The 24,608-nt window shown below is 56.9% G+C and overlaps 1 long non-coding RNA gene across 1 annotated transcript; it reads right to left on the reverse strand.

Annotated features, from left to right (window-relative positions):
* Positions 1–5,409: 5,409 nt before the first annotated feature.
* LOC116660179 lies at positions 5,410–21,493 on the reverse strand. The gene is made up of 3 exons (XR_004315537.1): positions 21,366–21,493; positions 20,919–21,216; positions 5,410–8,450 (listed from the first exon to the last, which is right to left on the reverse strand). It is a non-coding gene; the product is annotated as an uncharacterized LOC116660179 (long non-coding RNA).
* Between the last annotated feature and the right edge of the window lie 3,115 nt (positions 21,494–24,608).

Below are 24,608 nucleotides of genomic sequence, written 5' to 3' on the forward strand. Positions count from 1 at the left end.
AGGCGGCCTGCTGACCACCCTCCCAAGCCAAGGCAAGGCCTTCCTTGCTGGAGGGTCAGGGCAGTGCGTCTGCCGGTCCACCCTGCCGGGCCGGGAAGGGTCTGTTATTCAGGGAAAAGAAGCAGCCAGGGGAGGGGGTGGGGGGTGGGGAACGGACGAGCAGTGAAGGGACAAGGACATGGCGAAGACAGATGACTGGAAACCTGCTCTGTGGGCGTGGTGCTGGGGAAAGGGTGCTGCTCACTGTCTCTGGGAGGCCTAGGGGCCCCTGCCGTGAGCTGGCACAGTGTCCGGCCTGGTCAGCTGGTGCGGGGTTGGCACCCCAGCAAGGCTGGCGGGAGCTGTGCTGCGGCCGGAGCGCCCATGGTCACGGCCCTAGGCACTCAGTGACCCCCAACACGGCAGTGAGACTGCCAGTGTGCTGGTTGGCAGTAAGTGTGCGTGTGTGTGCACGCGTGTGCTTGCGTGTGTGTGTGTGTGTGTGTGTGTGTGTGTGTGTGTGTATGGTGGGGGTGGGTCCTGCCTCTCTGGACAGAGCTGGTTAATCCATCCAGGGAAGCTCTGAGCTGTCTCCTGGGTAAAGAACCTGAAGGCAGACCAGGTGTGGGAGTGAGCCCAGACCCGGGGCTGGGGTGGCAGCACCGTCCCCCAGGGAACGCTGGCAAAGCCAGCAGTAGCCCAGAGCCCGCGGGTGGCGGGGGGTGACGCTCAGGCCGAAGCCCAGGTTCGTTAGCTGTGTGACTCGGGGCAAGTTCCTTGACTTACCTGGCCTTGGCCTCCTCCACAGTTAAGCGAGGGGAAACTTAGACGGTCCCTCAGGTGCATTCAGAGCGGATCCCTGGGACGCCGCCCACCCAGCAGGAAACCAGCCGGGCTGGAGAGCTTCTGAGATCTGTGCTCCCCTCCACCCAAAGGCCCCAGAAGGCAGTCCAGGGCCTCCCAGTATGCTCACCGCGTCTGAGCCCCCCACACCCCGCCGTTCCCACTCTCTTGGGCTCTAACTGCAAATTGGTTCACATGACGAACACAAGCTGCCCAAATCACTCATAGGACGGCTCGAGAAAAAGCAATTAAATGCTTTCTTAATTGTAGAATGGCAAGAGGTTAATGAGTTACTATAAAAACCAGTCCCTGCCATCTGGTGGCTGTCACCAAAGCCCACATGCAGGAAGCGATCCCAATCTGTAAGACAGGAGGGCGGGATCACTTCAAGTCAGGAGGAGGGCTGGGGGTCCAGGGCCGAGGCGGGGGCCTGGAGCTGCGGAGCCCAGTGCGTCCCAGCCGGCCCCCAGACGTGCCCGGGCTGCACGGAGCTTCAGACCAAGCGGGGGGAGACCAGCCGGGGAGCCAAAATCACTCATCAGCTCCAATTCAGGTTTTCTCCGGGATGCGATGCGGCACGAGTGAGGGACGGCCGACAGCCACTTGCTCAGCGCCAGCCAGGAGGAGAGGAGAGAAGAGTGACAGATGAGAGAGAGGCTGGCCAGGCGGAGGGAGGGACAGGCAGAGGCAGGGACGCAGCCCAGCCCCACGGACAGAGACAGAGGAGAAGGGACGCGCGGGGAAGGGCCACGAGGTGAACTGACCCGCGTGGACCGGCTGGGAGGGTGCGCGAGGCGGCTGGAAGGGCGGGCTGGTCTCTAGAGTCAGAGACGGGGAAGAACCTTTGAGGGTTTGGCTTTGTTCCGGGCAAACGCGTCCTCTCCGATATTCAGCTCCCAGGAGTCAAGGAGAATGGACTTTCTCCCTTGAAGGATGTGAAGAGGAGGCTTCCGGCAGGGCCAGACTTAGCTCTGCCCCTGACCACCACACACACGTACATACCTCATATATGTGTGCGCGCACGCGCACGCACACGCACACGCACACACCCCACCCCGGGCACAGCCAGGGCTCGCAGGCAGGGAGCCACTTCTCCCTTCGTGGAGGAAGTCACGGGTCTCGGGCTGTGTCTCCCCTCGGCTCTGGTCCCGGAGGTCCCATCGGCAGCCCAAGCCTGGAAGCAGGCCTGGTTTCCTGGTGCAGATAGAAGGGAACCCGGGGAAACCCGCAGACCCCAGGGGCCGCCCGGCCTGAGACCCCGGGAGGCTGAGCTCCCTGCGGTGCTCTCTGCCGTCTTCCCGGACCTGGCTGGGAAATACGGAGGCCACCCCGCACTCTTCCAGGATGGGACCTTGAGACACGCACTTCCCAGGATTCTGGAAGCTTCCCCTCCCAGAGCTGGTTCTAAATGGCCACAGCAACAACACAGGCCCCTCTTCTGGCTGTCTCCCCCTGCACCGTCACTGCCCGCCACCTTTGAGGACCACGGCAGCTTACGCCTCGCCACGGAGGGTCAGGGTCTCAGCTTAAAAAAAAAACCTACGGCCCAAAGTAAAGCAATCAAACAGACAGACAGGGCTCTACAGCTGGAAGACGCCAGCACCCCCACGCCGCGCATTGTCTTGGGTCTTGACGCTCCTCCTCTCTCCTACTCCGGTGCCATTGGCCGGCCCAGTTTTCAGAAGACTCTGCGCCTGTGGAACCAGAGACACCAGGAGACGCCCCACCAATCCATCCATCATTCTAGGGCCCAGAGAACCCCCTGAAATCTCTAGGGGAGTTTAGGGAAGGGATTGCTGGTGTTCCAGGGTAAAATTAGAGTTTGAAATCCCTTGTCTACACTTGGAGCCCAGCTCACACCAGAGCTGACCATACTGTCCCTCTTATTTCCAACAGTAAACAATATACGAGCGTCCCAAGCCTGTCTCTCACGGGCCCCACCCAGCCAGCTGGTGGTCCTCTGGGGACTCGTGTCCCCTCTGCGTCTCCCAGCAGAGGTCTGCCAGGTCTACGGGAAGCCTCCCCGATTCCGGTCTGCGCAGCAGCCAGGCTCCAGCAGCCGCGCGGCCGCAGTGCCGCCCAGCGCCGCCCGGGAGCCGGCAGGGCATCAGCGGGGTGTCCTCACAGGCCTGGCTCTGGGGCGTGACATGGCCTGCGGCCCTGCCTTTGGTCCCTGTGCCTTTGGAAGCTCTCAGTGTTCCTTTTCTGATGATTCTGTGAGCCGTCCACCTGCTCTTCTGCTTTAAGAGATAAAGAGCGCGCAGGCACACACAGGAGAGAGAGACACGCACACACGAAGATAGCAGCACAGGGACAAAGAGACAGACAGAGGCAGAGAATGAAAATCCTCTAACCCTTGGAACTGTCACTGAGCCACAGGCCCGGGTCTGTCCGTCTCCTGCTTCCTCTGGGCTGAGCCTGGAGGCTCCAGGCTCCCAGTTTGGTCCCAAGGCTTCAAACCTTGCCTCTCGCGGGCTGGACCAGATACCCGGTGCCTCGTCATCAGCCACCCTCCTCCTGCCCGCCGCCCACCCTCCTGTGACACACGTGCACACCCCCCACCACACAACACCTTCCCCTCATGTTCCACTCTGCCTTTTCCAAGTCATTGCTGGAAGGTGCCACGTCCCCTCCTCCAGCTCCTGGTCCGTTTGGGTCCAGTCCTTCTCAAGGCTGCAGGGCTGGAGGCGGGGAGGCGGGGAGGCGGCTAGCGTTCAGAGTCTGAGCTGTTACAAGGAGACAGATCAAACGCCGTAGAAGTTTACCCCGTGACTTTAGAGTGCGTAAAATCAACACCCCAAACATTAGCCCGAAGGCTTTTCTGTAACTTAGCACTCGAGAGGGGGTTTCCAGCCCCGTGCGGTGTCTGCCCAGCCGCAGAGCACTGCCAAGCCATTTGATGCCCCTGAGTTCTGTCTGAGCCACCACCTAATTTTCCTCTCCAGGGCCAGCCGGGTGCTGCTTTGTTAAGACCGGTAACTCAGTGTCCCTTTGAATGAGTGAATCAGAGGAAGGAGTTCAGGTTGTGAACGTTTCGGTGAATTTTAATAAGCTCAGCCCTGTGGGAAAACACTTCAACAGAACAAACCACCAGAGGGTAACTCTAAAGCAAAACACAGGCAAATGCAAGGCTGAGGGAACGCTCTGTGCGCACGCAGTGTCTGGGAGCTCAGGGTTCAGGGCACACTGCTGCTGGAAGGTGGCGTCAGAACGGGTGTGTCCCCCAGGTCCACCTGCCACAGGGACTCGCTCCGGGGGGCTGCTGCCATCCCCCTCACGGCATCGTCCCAACCAGCCCACCACGACTGCCGGGCCCACCCTGAAGCCGGCCAGACTCCCGGCGACGGCTCGGCTGGACGTGGCTCCCTCCCTGCGATTCTCGGGGGCAGCAGCTGAGAGCGTGGGCCCTGGAGTGAGAAGGCTTAGGGGTTGAGTCCCGGCTTCACCGCTTGCCTCTCTGGGCCCCAGTTTAGAAGGGGAGTAAGGGGAGGGCGACGGGTTGGGGGTGGAGCGCGCTTGGCACAGGGTTCAGCCCCCTGAACCTCCGGCAGAAGGAAGGAAAGGAAAAGAAAATGAGAGTAACAGCAGTAACTGTAACGGCGTGCTTGAGACGGTCAGCTAAACTGACTCGCATGAAGGGGTATCCGTCTGGGCTCAGCCAAGGAAACAGAACCAGCAGGAGACACACACTCGGAAGCTTGTTGCAAGGAACTGGCTCCTGCGATTGTGGGGCCGGCCAGGTCTGTCGCTCAGTGAAGTTCAGCTGCTGCTTTTTTAGGATGTCTCCCCCTCTTTTAGCCTCCATCTTACAAGGTCCACAGCATCCTCTTCCTCACTTCCAAATCTTCTTCCAAAGAAGGCAGAAGACTCACCCCAAGGAACTGAGAGGAAGAGGACGCTTTGAGCCGTCCCCTCAGCAGGCACTGCTGGGGCACTGGGAGGACGAGCACGTTTGCCCCACTTCCGCCGGGAAGTGGACCTGGAGCCACGCGCAGGTCTGGACTGCTGGCGCTACGATCAAAGGGGGGACGTGGGGAGTTCTATGACAAGGCACGCACTTCACGGCAGGATGAGAAGCAGTGTAGCCTTCTGCCGTTTCCGGAAACCTGTCCACGACCCCAGCGATACGGGGCGGTGCAGGGGGCCCCAGTGTGCTCTGAGCCCCAGCACAGAGGAGGCACTTTGCCACCTGTCAGGCGCTGTGTCAGCGTTAGTTGTCCTGTTCTAACCTGACTCCTCCCGGCCCCTCGGCAATGCAGGGCCCTGGAGAGGCCTGGGCTGGCTGTCCCCGCCTGACCTTGGAGAAAGCTGCCTCCCTCCTGGAAGAGGAGCACGAGGGCCAAGGAGCCCCCAGAGGTGGGACCCCAGGGCCCCGCCCCTCCTGCTACCAGACCGACCGGAGCGCAGGTTTTGAAGCCTCAGCCCCGTGGAGACGGGGGCGGGGTGGCCCTTGGTCCGCTGGTGTGTCCGCTGCACCGCAGGATGCTAGCAGCCTCCTCGCCCGCTCCTTCTTAGGTGCCAGTAGCACCGACTTTCCAGTGGTAACAACTAAAGTGTCTCCAGACTTCGCCAAATGTCCCTGGGGAACAAAATCGCCCCCAGGTGAGAACTGCTGGTTGAGACCTGTCTAAGCTCCTTGGCGGGCTCGCTGGGCCCCACGGCCCGCCGCGCACTGCTCTCCGGCCCGGCGCCGGCCTCCGCTCTGCACGCACCGGACAGACCGCGGAGCCCAGGGGCCCGCCGTGCCCAGGGCCCCCTCCTGAGCCAGGCGGCTGGAGGACCCGTGACCCTGCGCCTCCGGCCGCCAGCACGTGGACAGACTCCATCCTGTACTAGCCCCTGTGACGCCCCTCGGCTGGATCGAGACTCTTCGACTCCACAGCGACTCTCCCTCCCTGACCAGGTTCTCTCTGCATTTGGGAAACTGCAGGAGGGCGTCAGGGAAACAGGACGCCGGGAAGAACACAGAGAAGTAAGCGCAGCGCGGCCCACAGTGCGCTCGGCCCAGCTCCCCGGAGATGACCAGGAGATGACCAGCTCGCGCTCCCAGCTCCAAAATTCCACCTCCTCCACAGTGACGACGTAGAACCTTTTAAATCATTTTTAAAGCCTTTAGTTGAAATAATGTATCTACTGCTAAATGATAACTATCAAAGGCTGCATTTCCCAAACTGGGGTTTTCATTTCTGGTGTGAACTGGACGTGTTATTTTTCTCAAGGATGTATTTTTGTTACCAGACGGGGCCACTTTTATTACATCCAAGTCAAGTGGGCACGGATAATAAAACAAAAATAAAAACAGAGGGGAACGGAGCGGCTAGTTTTATTTTTTAATCCCGTCATTTTTGGGGAAGAAAATAGATCAACTTTCTCTCGCTGCCCCTTCAGCCACTCCCACCGAATTACTCTTTCTATAATGATTGTAATGCAGACGTACGTATAAATGTACACGTTATATACACGGTCATATGTATTTTCGCCAAAATGTGGTTAAGCTACATCTTCTGCAACTTGGCTTTTTGTCACTTAGCACAACTTTTATCAGTGACCCCCTTCCTGCTGGGTTCCGTAGGAAACTCACTGCTTGGTTCCATTACCAGCTCTGACTTCTCCCAGCTGTGTGATTTTGTGGAAGTTAATAACCTCTCTCTGCCTCTTCCGCAACGTGTAAATGATGACAACATCGCCTACTTTACAAAGTGTGGAGTGAGTTAAATGAGATCATGTGCTCAGAAAAATGGCAAGTGCTCAGAAAAAAAATGTTCCCTCTTTACCTGGATCTCCCTTGTCTGTGAAGAGTTGAGGACAATTCCACTGCACGGCTATCCGATGCTCTGCCGTGGAAATCTGACTCCTACGAGTGTTTTCTCTCATAAGCCATGGTACAGTGAATGCCCCTGTACTTACGTCTTTACTCATTCGTGCCATGATTTTGGAAGATAAATCTGTAGAGGAGAGATGGCTGGGTTACTCAGTAAAGGCGTTTTAAGTTCATATACCTATTGACAAATGACCCTCAAAAAGGTCGAAGGGATTTTTATTCCTACCAACAGTGGGTGCGAGCTCATTTCTTTACTCTCTCCAGTTCTGAAGGTTACCGATCTTTTTGATTAGGTGGGCAAAGATAAAGGCACAGCCACAGTGTTGTTTTCATTCAAGTTTCTTTAGTTATTATTGAGGTCAAATACTTTTCTTCTTTCAGTTTTAGAGGTCAAATAATTTTTAAGTTTTCCCCATCTGCACAGTGTGTGTGCCTGTGTAGCGCAGTGTGCGCAGTGTGTGTGTGTGTGATCGGCTTGGAGGGGCACTTGCTGTGCTGCAGCGTTTACAGTTTGCCCGCTTAGACTGTGTAAGTAACACTTTCTCCCAGGCTGTCATGTACGTATTTATGCTTTGGTTTATTTATGCTTTTCATGTGGAGCTTTTCGTGGTAGAGTTCTGTTTTGCTTCTTTAATTTTCAGGTGGTCCAATCTGCCAAATTTTTCTTTTTTGGCTTCAGGGTTTGGCGCCAGACTTAGAAAGGCCTTCCCCACCCCAAGATGTAGAGATAAAAAGATCGAGACTGAGTTACCGACTTCTGCCCCACCTGGCCTGTGAGGCTACTTGTGTGAGACTGTCTGTAAGGCTGTACCGGAGAAGGATGACGGCTTGGATTGTATGTAAAACTAAACAGTCTTACATGTGTACACGCCTCCATTGTCTTCCAATTTATTAGTATTTTATATTTAATGCAAAGATCTTTCGTCCGTCTGGAATTTGTCACCGTACGCAGTGTGAAGTCGGTACCTAATTTTATCCTTTTGCAAATGGCTAGTGATTTGTGCTGTGGTTCAAAGTGTCCTTGACCTCCAAGTGGCTCACCTGAAGGGCGAAGGCTCAGTCCCGCCCGGAAGAGGGGCTGGGAAGGGAGTGGTCTCTCCTCCCCTCTGCCCACCCTCCCTCCGCAGGTATTGCCCTCAGAGGCGACAGCAGGTGTCAGAGAGGCTCTTCCGCTCAGAGAGCAGGGGCCAGGCGGGTGATCGGCTGCTGAGGGGACCAGGAACACTCCATCACTGAGCGCGGCATTATGGGAACGTCAGAGCCTGAGCTACGACTACCCTGGGACCACGGCAACTTCCGTGCCCAGAGAAATCATTTTCCTGGAAGATGCATTTCAGGCAGCGTGCAGGCTCCAGTGACCCTTAGATCGTCTGTTCCCAGGTTTCTGTGAATTTACACGTGCTGGTTCCCACAACAGAAAGAAATCTAATTATTGGTGGAATAACTTACAGGTAAGGGGACCTCCAGTGTGCACCCACCCTGGCTGTAAATCCTCAGAGCTGGATTCCCGGGAAAGTGGCCTGGTGCTCAGACCAGGACGCCTCGCAGGGCTGGCTCCCTTCCTCCCCCAGGTGCGGGCAGGAGAGCAGGTGGGCGTGAGAGGAACCGCGGGTATTCAGGGCCCGGAGAATGCAAAGAACATCGAAATGCCTGGGTTCTTCCTTCTACCAATCACCGGGATGACTTCCGCCTCTGTTGAATGTCTCTCTTCAGTTTCCCTCCAAGAACAGTGGTGCACACGTATCAAGTCACGTCCCAGGGACGGTGCTATGAGCTTTCCGTCCAAATCTCCATTTTCACAACAACGCTGGAAAGGAAGAACGAGTATTTCCATTTTATATGTGTTGAAACGAGATCAAAGAGGTTAAGGAAATTCGTCCGGAGTGACGTCACCAGGAGGTGGCAGAGCTGAAACTGAAGCCCCGGGGGGCCCACAACTTGAGCGCTTTCCCAGCTGGGTGTGCAGAGGCCACAGGGTGTGTGTGCGGGGGGGGGGGGGGGGGCAGAAGCTCCGCCGGGCCCCCCCCTCGAGGCACCGGGGGGGGGGGTGCTTCCCGGGCTCTTCCCTCCCCGGGCCAGTGTGGCCGTGGCCCTGGTGACACACGCACGCTGCGAGGGCTGTGGCCTGGTCCACACGGCTGCCTGGCACTCCGCTCCAAGGGCTCCCGCCACACCAGAAACCAGGTCCCCCTGCAGCTGTGTATGCAGGAGGGGGGCCGCAGGCCTGCACGAGCCTGGGGGCCACACATCAAGTGTCTACGTGGGCGAACCTGCTACGGCAAGCCGGCTGTTACGTCACGCAGGATGCTCTGTGCTCTCTCCACCTTGACAAAAGTACCTCCATGATAACAAGACGTAACAAAATTAACAAAGTTGTGGCTTTTGTATGACTGAAAGTCTTCCATCAAAGACAAATGAATTTCATTATTATTTTGTGTGTCTGGGTGTTCCATTAAAGGGCTGGTGATATTTGGATAAATATTAAAATAAAGAACACCATACTTCATGTATGATTTTATATTTACTTCATGTGTTTTTTGCATTCACTTCAGCAAAATCTCCAATATGTTCCCTTTCACAAAATTTTATTCTATTGACAATAATCATCTCATAATTAAAAATCAAAATGTAACTGCATTCAAAGGGAATAACTGTGAATGCATCTTCATTTTCCAAAGACCTTAAAATCTATGGAAAAACTGGAAATAGTAAAACGATGATTCAATATAATTTCAGTAAAAAGTTATTTCTGTTCTAAAATATCTTAAATTGCTACAAAAGCTAAAAGGCAGAATATAAATCGTCATTAATGAATGTAAACTAATTTAATCAAAGGTGTTTAAATAAAGCTGAAACTTTTAAAATTAATTTCTTGAAAATGTCTATATTAGACCTTTTTATAAAAGTAAAACAGTCTGCAATTCTATGACTCAGTGCCCATCGAGCTGCCAATGTCAAGAACTGACGTCACGCTTCACACGTTTCCTGTCTTGAGCTGCATGTATGCAAATTTAACAGCGGTACGTTAACTGTGGTAAGACACGCTTCAGGACCCCCGTGCAAGGGTTGTGAAGACTGTGTTCATTCTTATCTCTGGAACCAGCAGCTGGAACATGAAGGGAAGCAAGAAAATGAGCGTTCGGCACTGCTGAGAAACAGTCACTTGTTATACAAGAATCTACTGCATCCCAGCTGAGAGCAAGGATTTGACAAGTTAATTAATTTGCCTTTTCTCTCACCCCAGCACCTCTCCCGCTCAGATCCTCCTGCTCTCTGAAGCGGTATCTGCCTCTGCCGGTGCTGGAAACATCCCGCACACCAGCTTCCTGGTACTGGAGGCAGTTTTCCAGGATATCAGCCAGGAGGTGTGCAGACGGGTTTCCCTGGGGCCTGGACCCTGGTCTGCAGGGCTACAGGTTGTTGGGGCTCCCTGAGCTCCAGATTCCAAGTGTCAGGGGTGTGTGTGTGTGTGTGTGTGTGTGAAAGAGAGGGGGAGAGAGAGATCCAGGGCCCCCCAAAGTATAAAGCCTGGAGCCAAGGACCCTCTGTTCAGATTCTCGGGTGGGAGGGGGTACAGGAAAAAAGAAGGTTTAAAGGAATGTCAGGATCTCCCAGACCAGTCCCCAGGAAGACTCACAGGACTCAATACATAGTCCTCCTCATGGCTACGATTTATCATTGCAAAAGGGAACAACGAAAAATTAGCAAAGACGAAGGTGCCTGGGCGAAGCCCAGAGCAAAGCAAGCGCGCACTTCCCAGGCCCCCCAGTGGAGTCACGCAGGACACACTTCACCCCCGGCGAGGCGTCGTGACGGCGCACATGAGCGCCGTCTATCCGGGCGGGAGCTCATCGGAGACTCGGCGCCCGTGACTCTGCCTGGGGGCCCCAGCAGGACAGCAGGTGCTCAGCAGGAGCCGTGCTGTTCGGACAGTTTAGGCAGAGTGAGTCCTTCCTACCAGGGAATGGTGGGGGCCCTTCTGAACCCCAAGCTCCCACGCCAGCCAAGGGACAACCTTGCAAGCGGGATTCTAAGCAGAGCAGTAAGTCTCTTCTCCGTAGGAAGTAACTGGGGTGAAAGATGGCAGGAAGGCAGTCCCCTACATTTCACCCGCCCTTCAGTTCCTCTTAAGGTGAGAGCTGGGAGCGGCTTGAGCAGCGTGGGAGTCGGACCAGCCTCCTGCCTCATGCAGATCCATCCAGGGGTCACGTGGGGTCTGCCGTGTTCCTTTCACCTGGCATAACTCCACCCCTTGTGCACATACACCGCAACTGAGTACCCAGTTTCCTGGAAGACATTAACAGTGGAACAGCAGTTCTAGAAGCTCATTTTCAAGCAAATCTAAACAACATGCTGTTCAGGGCTGTCACAAGTGGTTAAACTATCTTTACACGTAAAGGAATTCGAGACAATTCTTACCCGAGGAGGGGAGGAGAGGGAGGCAGGGACGGGAACCAGAGAGGAGGGCACCGTGCTCGGTGACACTCTTAAGATGGGGGTAAGCTCGCTCACAGGTCCGTCTTACAATTACGGTTTATAACTTCCTTTGTTTGAATAAGTTACGATTACATATTCATATGTATCAAAAACGCATACTCAAAACATTTTCTTCTTTTTAAACGTACCAGAAAGGATAAGGGCTCCTTTCTGACTACAGCCGGAGGTGACATGAGATTCCCAGTGCTGGTCACCCTGGAAACTAAAAGACGTTATAATTTAATGGACACAGAAACCCATGCTCATCTTGCTGACATCAAGCTTGACGTTCGCTTACTGCTGGCTGGTCAGAAGCCATCCTGTTTTTCTCACTGAGGATCTCACTTTTGTGAATCAGTTAGATTTTGTGAATCAGTTTGATTTTTATGACTCTGCGTTTCATTGTTTATTTCAATTTTTAGGTGAATGACATGGTTTTGTTTTCAGTATATTTGTTCTTATAGTTACATTCTATGTACGATGTGATGTTGGTTTTCTGTTTATGGTACAGATGCAGGGCTTCCTTTTAAAATAAGTCTGTCCAACTAACATTTGGGACAAATTAAATAGAACTGTGATCAAATCAAAGAGGTACAGGGACGTGGACAAAAGCCGTCTAAGAGGTGAGGGAATGACGCAGCTTGGGAAGCACTGCACCAGGCAGCTGGAGCCCAAGTTCTGCTCCGTTAGCCTCTGTGGGAGACCAGGGAGTTGCGTGTGCGTGTGCGCGCGTGTGTGCGTGTGTGCGCACGCGAGTGTGGTGGTCTTTACTCGTAGAGAGTTTTCCACCTGGAAAGGCAACACACACTGTTGCAGACAGAAACAGTTAGGAGTCTGCGTATGTATACGTATGGCTGAAAAGTGATGCTGGGCACCAGAAACTGACACACGTAAACTGACTACATTCAATAAAAACTAGAAACAGTGTTCAGTGAGGTTTCAATGTCAGTGCTCGCAGGAGCCACACAGAAGACTGAACTAGAAAAGGGCCGAGGTTTTACGACAACAAACGTGAAGCTACGAGTCACAGTGCCTTTTAAAATGCTTTCTAGACGTGAGGCTGCAACCATGGCCCCTACTTCTGAGGGCTGTGCGCACATCCACGGGCCCCCAGTCGGCCCCGCCGGTTTACAGAACTAGAACCGCTTTCCTCAGGCAGGGAAATGGGCACCAACTTTAAAATCGTAAACCAGCAGCACAAGGCGGCACCTGATAGGGCCTGTCCCACCGCCGCATTCTGTCAGGGCTCGTGGGGAAAGGCGGCCCCAAGAGTGCCCCTCTCACCTGCCAAGGGGAGTAGAGAACGCTGTTTACTGACTGTGTCGCTCCATCGGGGTGCTGGGTGTGGATGGGCCGGGCTAGGACGACACCAAGGGGCAAAGCCCTCAGGAGACGCGACCCAGGAGTCACGCAGACCGCAGTCTTCCAAGGTCCTCGCGTCCCCGCTCCCCCACTCCCCCGCCAATGCCAACGGCAGTGGAAGCATGAAAGAAAGAACTGTACCTAACACTGCTGGGGCCAGGCAAAGCCGGACGCCCTCCACAGCCCTACCCTGCCACCCAGACCCAAGCAGATGACCACGAAGAAGGCTTAATTCTGAGGCAGAAGGGTCTTACTGGAGCCATCTTAGTAGCCAAGCAAACCGTAGATGTACTTAGGGAGGACGAAGGGAGGCGATAAGAGACGGGCTCACTGACGTGACAGGCCTTCGCTGAGGCCCACCCAGCACTGAGCGCAGGCAGCAGCAGGCCAGGTGACCTTGCAGCGGCGCGCGTGGACGGAGGGGGCCGGCGGGAACGGTCGTCCACGTGGGGCAGCGCGACGAGGAGCGGAGCGGGAACACCGCGCTCCGGGGGGAGAGCGCCCAGGTAACGGCAGCTCAGCCAGCAGGAGGATGGGTCTGAGAAGCCTCATTGGTCTTAATGACCTTGTTGCCCAGAGCACGGCGCAGCACACAGCAGGTGCCCCACAGACGTCTGCGGAAGCGCGCGATCGGCAACAGCCCCCGACGAGTCCACGTCCCAGTCCCTGGAGCCCGTGAAAAGCACCGCGCTTGGCAAGCGGGACTTTGCAGACGTGAGGAAGGTACGGATTCCGAGGTGGGGAGATTATCCTGGGCTACCCAGACGTGCCCTGGGTACAATCACAGTGTCCCCCTGAGAGGGAGTCTGACACACAGGCCAGGGGAGCCTGCGTGACCGCGGAGGCGGAGACTGGCAGGGCCACAGACTGAGAACGACAGCAGCCACCAGGAGCTGGAAGGGCAAGGACTCAGGTCCTCCCCGAGCCCCCAAGGAGGCACAGTCCTGCTGACACGTGGATTTAGGCCCAGAAGACTCTGCAGATTTCCAGACTCCAAAGCTGCAAGAGGACAATTTCCTGTTGTTTTAAGCCACCGAGTTTGGGTAACTTGTTACAGCAGCCACAGGTAACTAACACAGCCACTGCTCCGAGGAGAAATTAAGGCAGAAGGAGCTGCAGACGCCGTCTCGACAGCACCAAGCACTGTGCAGAGCCCAGGGGATCCGAGCCGAGGAGCCTGAGAGGCAAACGGAGCTCGAGAGCAACGCCCCTGGCTCGGCCGTTTGGGGAGGACGGAAGGAGAGAGATCAGACGCGGGGAGCTCTGCCAAGGGGCTCTGGGCAGCTCGGCATGCAACGGGGACGAGAGCCAGGCCTCGGGGATTAGCAGAGGGAACGAGAGAAGGAGGGGGTACAAAGGAAGTTTCAGAGGCAGCATTGATGGAACTTAGTGACAGACTGGAGAGAGCAGATGAAGGAGAAATTTCTTCCAGCTGTTACAGCCCAGACTGGCGGAGAGGAGGAAATGGAGGAAAGGGGAGACATTTCTCAGTGTTTCTAACAACAGCCGGTGCATCTCAGAATCGCCCCAGTGCCACGATCTGAGCCCCTCGTAGAGTCAAAGAGGCAGCGAGGGGACCAGAGCTCTTCGCGGCTGGCCGCCGGTGGCGGGAGGGACATGCTGTTGCCAGAGGTGCTTCTTACAAAGAAGGGAAGAATCCTTTCCAGCCCACCTCAATCTCCCCTCAACCCAGCGCCCCCTGAGGCCTAGGTCTTCAGAGCGGGATGCGCAGGAGGTGGGATGGAGGGGAAGGAGGGAAGAGGAGGGAAGTGGAGGTGGAAGGGAGACGCAGAGGAGGAAACAAGAGCCCAGGCCAAGCGCACCGCAGACACAGCCCAGCTGCTGCCCTGCCAGGGGCACCAGCCAGGGTCCAGACAAGCCAGCGGCAGATGTTAGCCCTCCCAGCTCCATCAACAGGGCCCCGTTTTCCCCTTGTGGCTACATCTGTCCCTGAGGACCAGGAAATACAAGTGGAATCTGACACGTTCCGAGGCTGCAGCGCTCAGGGAAGTCAGTGGACGGAGCAGAACCTGGGCTGGAGGAGACCGTCCCCTCAAACAAGAAGCACCCGGGATGGGGAGCGGGGCCCAGAGGAGGCAGTCGGCCCAAGAGCTCATCTCAGAGATGCCAACAGCCGGGGAGAGTGTGAGGAAGGGCGGGGCTCTGCCCCAGGCACCCAGAACCCACCCGCCCCGTGATCACCGCCCCCCGGGCAATGCCGCGGGAGCAGCTCTCCATCTGAGAAGGCCCCCTTTGCACAGAGGCTGTCAAGGCTCAGCGTGCCTCTTGGCTTCGGGGCGGGGGTGGGGGGCATGGAGCGAGAACAGAGAGAGGGGGTCTTGTGTTTCCTTACTGCTTATTTATTGCGCATCTCCTGTGTGTCAGGCACCTGTTAGACGCTTAGAATCCTCAGTGAGTAAGCCAGGCCGAGGCCCTGCCCCCATGATGGTCATAGACATTGCCCAAAACAGCCTTTGAAAACAGCCTCAGCAGAAACTTGAATCAGAACCAAATCTCTGTATTTTCCAAAAACGACTGAACTGGCGAAACGTGCAAGTGTTCTCTGGACCAAAGTAGGATTCCTTTCCATTTAAGTCTCTCTTCTCTCTGGGATCTCAGACAACCTGCTGGACCTCAGAAACTCACGTGGCCTGTCTCCTCCAACAGAGTCCCCAGAGGAATGTGCTGCCATCACTGAGAAATCAATTTAACCACACCACCCCCAGCAGTATTAGCCCTTTCCTTGCCCAAGCCCCTTCACGTGCTCATCCCCTCGCTTGACAGCGATTCATCGGGCGCCCAGCACGTGCCAGGTGTGGACAAAGGGCTGGCAGTCCAGCCAGCACACACCTTCCACGCGCTCTTCCTCCCGGCCTCGGCCGCCGGGCAGCCCACGGAAGGGACCCGCTCCAAAACCCAGGCGTGGCAAGTGGCAGAAATGGAAATGCAGCCCTAAGACCCTAACACCTTCCCCACACCCTGCCCAGCTCCACCCCTGAGAACCTGCCCGGCGAGGCTTTTTCACCCCCGTTCTACAGACAAGGAGGTGGAGGCAGAAGGAGCATCAGAATCTGTTCCCAGTTTCACGGCGGGCAGGCTTCCAAGTCAAGGCGTGAGTCCTGATCTCGTGACTTCAGCAGCTTTTCTCTTGATTCTGAACAGCTCCTCTTTGTGCCTGGTATCTTGTCCCTCCTCCCCCGAATCACACACACACCAACCAAAAAAAAAATAATAATAATGAAGTTAAATTAAAAACAGAAACGTCTTTTGTGCTCTCTGGAACCTGGCAGCAGGCAGCGGCCAAGCCTCCCGAGAACACTTAGTGATTTCCAGGGGAAACCTGACCGTCACCGACATCCAAAGATACCGCAGTGTTTTCAATTAGGGAGCTGAGCGCTCTGGCTTCGAGGCGAGGGACCGATGCCGAGCGCTGGGGAGAGGCGGGCTGACCTCGCTCGGAACCCGCTCTGTTCCCGGCTGATATGTCAACAGCCGCTTAAGTGGAACGTTGTGTGTCTGGGACTTTACCGTCAGACTCATCCTTTTTGGATCGGGCTCAGGGTGGGCTTTTTTTTTAATCTCAAGTTGATTGCCTCTCTCATTATCAAAGCCGCCATCCATCTGTTTCCACTTTCTTAGGGCTGCGGCAAGGACTCGCGCTGGAAATGTGTTTTCACTTGAGGTTTTAGGGTTCCCCTCCTCCTGCCTTGCTGAGGGTTGTTCAAGTTTTAATGTTGTCGCTGCAATGTGATCTTCCAGTAGTGGGTGGCCCGGCTGCGCCATTTGAAACTAATTTACAGCTTCATCTGGGACTATCGTCACTTTAAATTAATTAACTAAAAAGCACCAAAAATTCTCCGGTGGGGGAGGAGATGAGACGGAGCTAGGGGGGCGGTGAGAAAGGACTCCCCAGGCTCGGCCCTTGGGTGTGCGGGGCAGTCCTTCCTTTCCTTCCGGCCCACCTTCTGGACTAAAACACACACAGAACACCACAAAAAATTCAGGACCTTGTCTTTTGAAATGTTTCTTTGGGAAGACAAGAACTCTGTGTGGGCTTCCACAAAGGCAAGGCAAAGCTGTTACCAGGAAGAAAGGTGGGTAGTCGGCCACGGGCTGATGGGAACTTCAGCACACAGAGATCGCTGGAGATGAGATGATGGTGGGAGGTGGGGGGGCACCTTCGGGGGAGGGGGCAGGGCAGGGAGGGGGCATCAGCCCTCCCCACCGCATGCCCGCCCCCTCCTCCCCCCCCCAGAGCAGTTTCTTCCCAGGCTGTGGAGAGAAGCGCCTTTGTTCCTCTCACATTCGGTGAGTCCGTATGAACCCCTTACTACGCGGCCAGTGCCGCGGGGGAGGAAGGGCCTTCAGGAGGCTTACAGGTGCCAGCAGCACCGCCCCTGAGGGTCGCCCGCGTTCTCACTGCACCCTCGCCGCAGCCCTGGGAAGCAGCAGCATCATCGGTCCCTTTTACACGGGAAAGAACCAAGGCTCAGAGAGGTCACGAGGCTCGCCCTTGATCACACAGCTATGAAGCGACAGAGCAAGAACCCAAACCAAGGTCTGTCACTAGCACCTGTGTTGGGGGTCATGGAACATGACCATAAACACGGAACAACAAGGGCGGGAGTGGCGCTACCTCACTGGGCGCCTCCACACGAAGAGGACCGGGAGCCAACGGGCTCCTTCCTTCTCTGCAGTCAAGAGCTCTGGCCCCGCGTCTTGAGCCCTGAGCCGCGACGTGGCCAGAAGAGGCGGCTCTGGGACCCGCTCTGGGGTTGCTGTGCCCTCGACATAGTGGAAATCTGTCGGCGACAAAACCCGGCACTCCACCTCTAGGCTCGATTCGACTTCCTGAAGCTGAAACACGCAGCGTGTTTGGGCAACAACAGATTGTAACCTATCTGCTCTTACAGTCACAAGCCTCTGAAAGTAACCTGACAGCCACGAATGATTTGGGGCTTGCGTAACGCCTGGCTCATCCCGAATACCCAAAAAACGCTGGCTCGGCTTGTTACTGCCCAGACCCTCCCTCTTCCTCACCTCCAGTCTCAGAACTTAGAGACAAAGGTTGGTCCTGAATCCAGCCCAAACCATGGCTATCTGTTACAGATTCTGTCCCCTCCCGCAGCACTTAGCAGGGGTGGGTGGTAAGCAGGCCTCGCTCGGCACAGCCCTGTGAGGTCTTTGATTACCCATCTGATGGACAGGGCACCTGAAACAAGGATGGGGAAGCACCCTTCTGCCCAGAACCAGTGTCCAAACCCAGGCAGCTTGCCTCCCGGCAGGGACTCTTAGCCTTGATGCCCTTCATCCTGCCGGCAAGCGGCTCTCTGGCCCCCAGCTGCACATCTCGGGGACGGGGTGCTCGCTGCCTCTGAGGACAGCTCTGGTTGAACGTTCGTCTTGATGTCGAGGTGAAATTCTGCTTCCTGCCATTTCTACCCATTGTTCCTGATTCTGACCGGATCCCCCCCTACAAAAAACCTTTGAGCTCTTTTCTCAAACTTCCACAGGCACAGGGGATTTATTAGAATGCAGATCTGTTTCTGCAGATCTGGGGTGGGGCCTGAGGTTCTGCGTTACTCACAAGACCCCAAGCGATGGTGACACTGCTGGTCCCAGACACACACTTGGAGGATCGAGGTCCTAGGTCAGGAGCAGGCGAGCCCCGCCTGCCACCCGTCCCCACAGACAGCGTGTTATTGTAACACCTCCCGCCCATCTGTTTATGCCTCAGCTCCAGCCACTTCCCTGCTACGGCAGAGCTGAGGAGCTGCGACCGAAACCGAAAGGCCCACGAAGCCTGAAACAGCTGGCCCTTTACATCAAAGCTGCGCCCGCCCTGCCCTGCGCCCGGCTCCTCCCGGGCCTTGCCGCTCTGCCCTCGGCATCCCGGTGTCCCGCTGCCGACACACGCAGGCTTGCCTGGATCCCTCTAAAGGAGGAGCGTCACCTCATACTGGTGGGCCCGAGGGACAGGCTCCATTCACCCCTCAACCCTGAGGTGGTGGTCTCTGCGAGGAAGGGCGAGGACCCCGCCCCCGCCAGCCCCTCCTCCCCCTCCCCCGCGCTCTCTGCCCCCCCCCACCCCCCACCGCTCCTCAGACTCTCCCTGGGCTTTCTGCGTAATAACCGATACCAGTCGCTGCAGAACGTCGATGCTGCGTTAGGAGTTCTGCACCCGGGCCGCTGCGGAACAGGCCTCCCCTTCCTGCAGGCCGTGGAGAGAAGCTGTGAGTGGGCGATCCTGGCCATCCAGAGGTGCATGCAAGAGCAGAGGGCAGGGGCCCAGGCCTGGAAGGTGACCAGAGGCCTTCTCTTTCCCCCCAGCACCACTGCCCCCATGACCTCAAGGCCTGTGCTGACTGCGGGGCCTCTCTGGTGGCTGGGAATGGCTCAGAGGGGCCTGGGCGCCTCCTTCAGCTCAGCGAGGCAGCCTTTAACATGGGGCTCTCAGCGAGGCAAGGACCTCTAACTGGGGTGGTTCAGGACTGAAGAAAGCTCCTGATACACCTGCTTTCAGAAAAATGCCTCCCTCTCTCCGCATCGTCCAAGGGAACCTGCTGTGGTGACGGAAGTGTATCCGCGCAGGCCAGCAGGGTCATCGTCAGCCACGAGTGAAACGCGGCCACTGTAGCTGAGGGGCTGCATTTTAATTGTACTTGATTTAAACAGACACAGGTGGCTACTGGCTACCATGCTGGATAGCACAGTGTCTCGTTCATGCATCAGATTCATTAGAATTTGATCCTTTCAGCACTTTGGGACCCGGTCAAAACCTTCCCGAGGGAGAAATCACATTTGGAAGCAGTCACTGGTTCCTCAGTGTGAATCCAGGCACTGAGAATAGTGATTAATTTGGGGAGGTCAGAGAAAGGGGCAGTGGACGCCACCGGGACCCACGGAGCGAGGAGTAAGGGCAAGGTCGGGCAAGGTCAGGCCAGCTGGAGACCAAAGAACACTCCAGCTTTGCCAGCTCGGGGCCCAGCCGGGACCTTGAGGGTGACCAGCTTGGAAGAAAGTCCTGTCCGTTTCTACTGGCAAACATGATCGATGGAAGGAAGGAAGGAAGGAAGGAAGGAAGGAAGGAAGGAAGGAAGGAAGGAAGGAAGGAAGGAAGGAAGAGGAGGAAAGAAGAGATGGTGGACAGAGAACTGAGTGGCCATGTCCTGCCCTGCCCTGGAAGCTAGTTTTCGAAGCTAAATCACAACTGGAACTGGAAAGCGATGAGGCCCTAAGTTATGGCCACGCTCCTGCACGGAACAGAAATTCCAGGACCGGGGACATCAGTGGGGCCTGAAGAAATCCTGGAAAGAGTGGGAGTCGGCTCAGGCCAGGCGACGGGCAGACTTCGGTTTGACTAAAGGAAAAGAAAAGGCACTCTGGGCAGAGGAGGGCTCGCGCAGACGTGCAGACGTGGGGTGAGGAGGCAGCCTGGCTCAGCAGGCAACAGGCCCCATCCCCGTGGTTGGGGGGCCGCCCGCGGGGAGGAGAGGATGGAGGGGGGTGGAGGGTGGAGCCAGGCTCGGGGCCTGGGCAGCTCCGAGGCAGGAGCCTGGGCTTCAGTCATGTCCTTGCTTTCTGAGAAGGAGGACTGGTCCAGGGTTCCTGCAGAGGCTGCCTGAAAAAGCCACAGAAGTAATGCCAAGGGTCGGGGGTCAGGAGGCACCAGTGGCTGGGCACGGAGGTGCTGGTAGCATTCACGCAGGGTGCAGGCTCCCCAGCCAGCAGACAGCCTGCTGCCGCCCTCCTAGAGCTGCACTGCGGACTGACTCCCTGGCCCATTCCTGCTCCTTCCCGCTCTCCTTTCCCAGGTGTCGGACCCCAGCCTGCCCGGCGTCCCTCATCGTCGCAGGTGTTTCCCCCAGTGAACTGCACATCTAATCCTGTCCCGAGGTCCGCTTTTTGCAGGGCCTGAAATAACACAGTCAGGTATAGAGAACCCCATTCTCTCCTAAAAGATTACACACTCCTTGAAGGCTGAGGCACCCCCCTAACCGAACAGTCCCTGACAACGTCTCCGGAACATAGGGAGGGCTCAGGGCACAGTTCTAGAGTGAACGCACACGGGCCACAGAGAGGGGGTCAGGCTCCCGGGAGGGGGGCATGGGAGAGCAAGTGACACCTCTGCCTGGGTGGCCACAGTGACGGTCCCCAACGCCGCCCCATTCCAGGCTCACCCTGTGCCCTTCTGGCAGTGACCCCCAAAGGTACTTCCGTCAGAGTCCCTGGAGGAGGTGAGCCGAGCACACTCACATCTGAGAGCCACTCGCTTCACTTTGCTCAAATCTGGGCACCAAATGTTTCACACTTTTGATCCTGAAGCGGTAACAGAGCTGCAAGGAATGAGGAGAAGGGGAGGAACCACAGAGAGGGGCCGAGTCCCAGGTCACGTTTTCCAGGTCAGGGGAAGGGTGGGGGAAAAGGCATCTCTCACCTCCAGCCCCTCCTCTGTCACAGCCTACGTTGTTGAAGGGGGCTCAAGGCGGCAGAGAGGGTACGTCCACAAACGTCGCTTCCTCAAGGGTTCACCCAGTCCATTGTTTACACCAGGGTTTTTCAGCCTTTGCATGAATCCCTCTTCGGTGGGAGCCGGTGATTCTTTGTTGGGGTGGGGACTGCTGTCCGGTATACTGCAGGCTGTTTAGCAGTGGTCCTGGTCTCTACCCGCCAGATGCCAGGAGCACTGCCCACCCCCGGCTGTGACAAGCAGATTGGATATTGCCCAGTGTCCCCTGAGAAGCAAAATAATCTTGGTTGAGAACCACTGACCTAAATCCCCAGCAGACACCCCACTTTGGACAGAACAGAGTAATTTCAAGCCCTGTGGACTGATTCTCCCCGCTGTCAAGCCCCCACAGAAAGGGCTGTTTTCAGCACTTACCAGGTCTCTGCTCACTTGAAACTCCCCAAATGGCTCTTTCCCGACCTGGTCCTGGAGGTCCCCAGCCCCTGCCCGCACTCCAGGACCTTCTCTGTGTGTCCAGCCCCGTCTTACCTAATCGCACTGGCCAGGCAGCGCCGCCCAGCCCCGCAGGCAGCCCGGGCGGTGCCGCCTGGCCGGAGAGCCTTCAGCGTGGCTCGCTTCTGCATGCGGTGGTTTCTGGTGTGGATCGGTAACGGCGTGCCTTGCTCTCACTGCCTTTAAAGGAGCTAATCCAAGCAGGGGTTACATTTGCTGCCGAGCATCTCTTCATTTATTTATTCATCCAACAAATAGTCACTGAGTTCCTCCTGGATGGCGGGTGTTGGGTTAGGAGCTAGGATGCATAATCGTGAAGCAGACAGACACAGCCCTGACCTGCCCAGCGAGGGGCGGAGGGGGCCCTGAAGTCAGATGGCTGGGGTTGGACTCCTGGCTCCCCACCTGCTAACTACCTGACCGGGGCACACTTTTTGACTTAAGGCTCAATTTTGCCTCTAAAATGGAGATCATGATGGCTCCCGCCTCAAAGGGAGGTGAGACTTAGACACGGGGAGGTGTAAAAAGTGCTGGCACGGTGCCTGGCACGCGTCAAGGTAAGAAAGAGCTCCCTCCGTTGAGGGGTTGCCCTTATTATTCAAGACATTGTATTCATGACATCAGGGTCTGGTGGGGGAGAGACAAGTCCAACGTGCAGTTACACAGACTCTGAGAAGTGGCCTGAGAGACGACTGGGTGCGGAGGTGGGAGGGTGAGGTTCCGGGATGCTTCTGCCAGGAAGAAGGGCTGCCTAAGTTAAGGCCTGAAGCTTAGGTAGAAATTGGCCAGAAAAAAGCCCAGGTAGCAGAGAGCGTTGCAGGCGGAGGGAAAGGCACGTGCAGGCCCGGAGATCAGAGCGTGGGGAGTGGGGACCTGGGTGTCTGGTGTGGCTGGAGTCTGGATGCTGGAGGTGTCAGCTGGGGTCACACCCGTCGGTCCTGTGGGCCATATCAAGGCGTCTGACTTGACCCTAGAGCAATGGGAAGGCACGGAGAGTTTTCAGCCAAGGAGGGGTGTGATCAGATTTGATTTGGAAAGCTCAGTCCAGCTGGAGAGAGGAGAAAGGTTTACAGGGACACAGCTTGATGTGGCTATAGCTCCCAGGGAGAGGTGAAAACCGCCTGGCCTAGGGAGTGACATCCGGAACCGGAAGAGCTGGATGGAGCCCAAGAGCACAGAGCTGCAGACTCCGCGATGAGTCGGGCTCCAAGCACGCGGCAGACGACCCGTAAATACCTGAAGGGCAAGTGAGGGACCGGCGCGCAACCATCAGGCCTTCGGGGTATGGCGCAGAGCCCAGGAGGCTCCGGGAAGCTCCTGCGCCATCCAGCCCGGGGGCAGTAGCTTCAGGAAGCTGACGGAAACAAACAGAAAACACCGTGCTCCCTCCATAGTCCCCGCATGGGCAGCCAGCCCTGGCAGAGCCCCGCGGGCCCCCGTCACAGCCCTGGGGAGGGTGCCCCGGTGGCCCCCGCTTCCTGCAGAGACGCCCGGGCCTCTGGCCGTGAACGCACGCGCTCCCGGGCCTCGCCGCTCCCCAGATCCCGGAGCTCCTTCGCGGGCTGGAGACGCCTCTTCTCCCTCCGGGTCCCGCCCGGCGCCGACCCCGCAGCCCGAGCGCCCAGCGTCGGGCGCGCGGCGCCACCTGCCGACCGGTCGCGGTCCCCGGCCCACAGGCTGAGCGCGGCCCGCGAGCGCGGCGTCCATAGGCTCTGGGTTCGCAGCCAGCCAGCCCGACCCCCTGGACCTGGGTCACGTGTGAGCACCACGCGGTCAACAGGTGGAGGGCCGTCACCCCCCCGGCTGCCCCAAGAGCCACCAGCAGTTGAGGTGGCGTCCCGGCAGCGCCTCGCCTCCCTCCCCCAGTCCCCTGCAGTCTCCCCCACTCTCCCCCACTCTCCCCCAGTCTCCCCCAGCCTCTCCCGCTCCGGAGCCGCCTCGTCCGCCTCCCGCGACACCCCCCCCCCTGACCCCTACCCGTGCGGCCGAGTCTAGCTGCCTCTACGCCTCAAAGCACCCTCACCCTTGCCGCAATCCCGTGGGTCATCTCCTCAAGGCCAGGACTCCTCTCCCTTCCAAGGTGACAGTCAAGCCAACACGAGGGACAGAGAAGCACGGTCTGAGATCTGAATGAGAACTGACGGGGGAGGCAGAAGACTGGACTCCCGTTGGTTCAGCAGCAGTGGTGAGTCTGGGTAACACACTCGCCCCTCTCAGGGCGATTGCCTCAACTTTGAAAAAGGAGAGGTTGTTTTTATCAGAAGTTTCTTGATTTAAAGTTCTCTTTCCAAAACCGGTGCACAGTGGCAGGAGGTCATCTGGCCTCGCCCTCCCCCTCCCAGTCCCCCCTCCCTGCCCCTCCGCTCTGTTGCGTGAGTACAGGGCACCACATCGGGATGACAGCCCTGGGGACGGGCAGCATGGACCCTGCCCGGACATCTGAGAGCGCCCCCCTCAATGCAGCTGCCGGAATGAGCATCCAAAACGACGGTCACTCCGGTGCTCAGCGCTCTCCAGTGGCTTCCCCGAGTCTCTAGGACACAGACCAAGATGCACACCCGGGCAGAGAGCCCTGACCATCTTCCTGTCTCCAGACCACTTGTGTCCCTTCCTACCTTAGACTTGAGGGTCCTCGTATCCGAGCCTGCCTGTGATTCCACCCCCACCACACGGACTCCGCACCCCTGCTCTTCACTTACAGGGACCCCCTTTGCCAAGGAGGGCCCCTCCCTCACCACAGCCACAGACACACTACCACCTAACTAACTTCTTTCTAGGGGGGGTTGGGGTGCTGGGGGGTAACTAGGTTTATTATTTAGTTAGTTATTTTAATGGAGGTGCTGGGGATTGAACCCAGGACCGCGTGCATGCTAAGCACGTGCTCCGCCGCCCAGCTGTACCCTCCCCCACGTAACTATCTTCTGCTCAGGGGAGTCTCCCCCCTCCCAGCCAAGCCGTCTTGCCTCTGTGTCCAGAGCCCCCCTCATGCTTACTTCTATTGCCTCCCCTGACCACGTTATATTAAAATGTAACTCAGTATTCTGGTTACTCCAATTAGGTGCCTGTCTCACCCTTCAAATCGTGAACTCCTCAAGGACCGTCTTACTCATCTCCAAATAACCCAGATGGCTCCTGGGATCTCCCAGCCCACCGAGCGCTGGTGCA

The sequence above is a fragment of the Camelus ferus genome, chromosome 27 (assembly GCF_009834535.1).
Source record: "Camelus ferus isolate YT-003-E chromosome 27, BCGSAC_Cfer_1.0, whole genome shotgun sequence".
NCBI classification, from domain to species: domain Eukaryota; kingdom Metazoa; phylum Chordata; class Mammalia; order Artiodactyla; family Camelidae; genus Camelus; species Camelus ferus.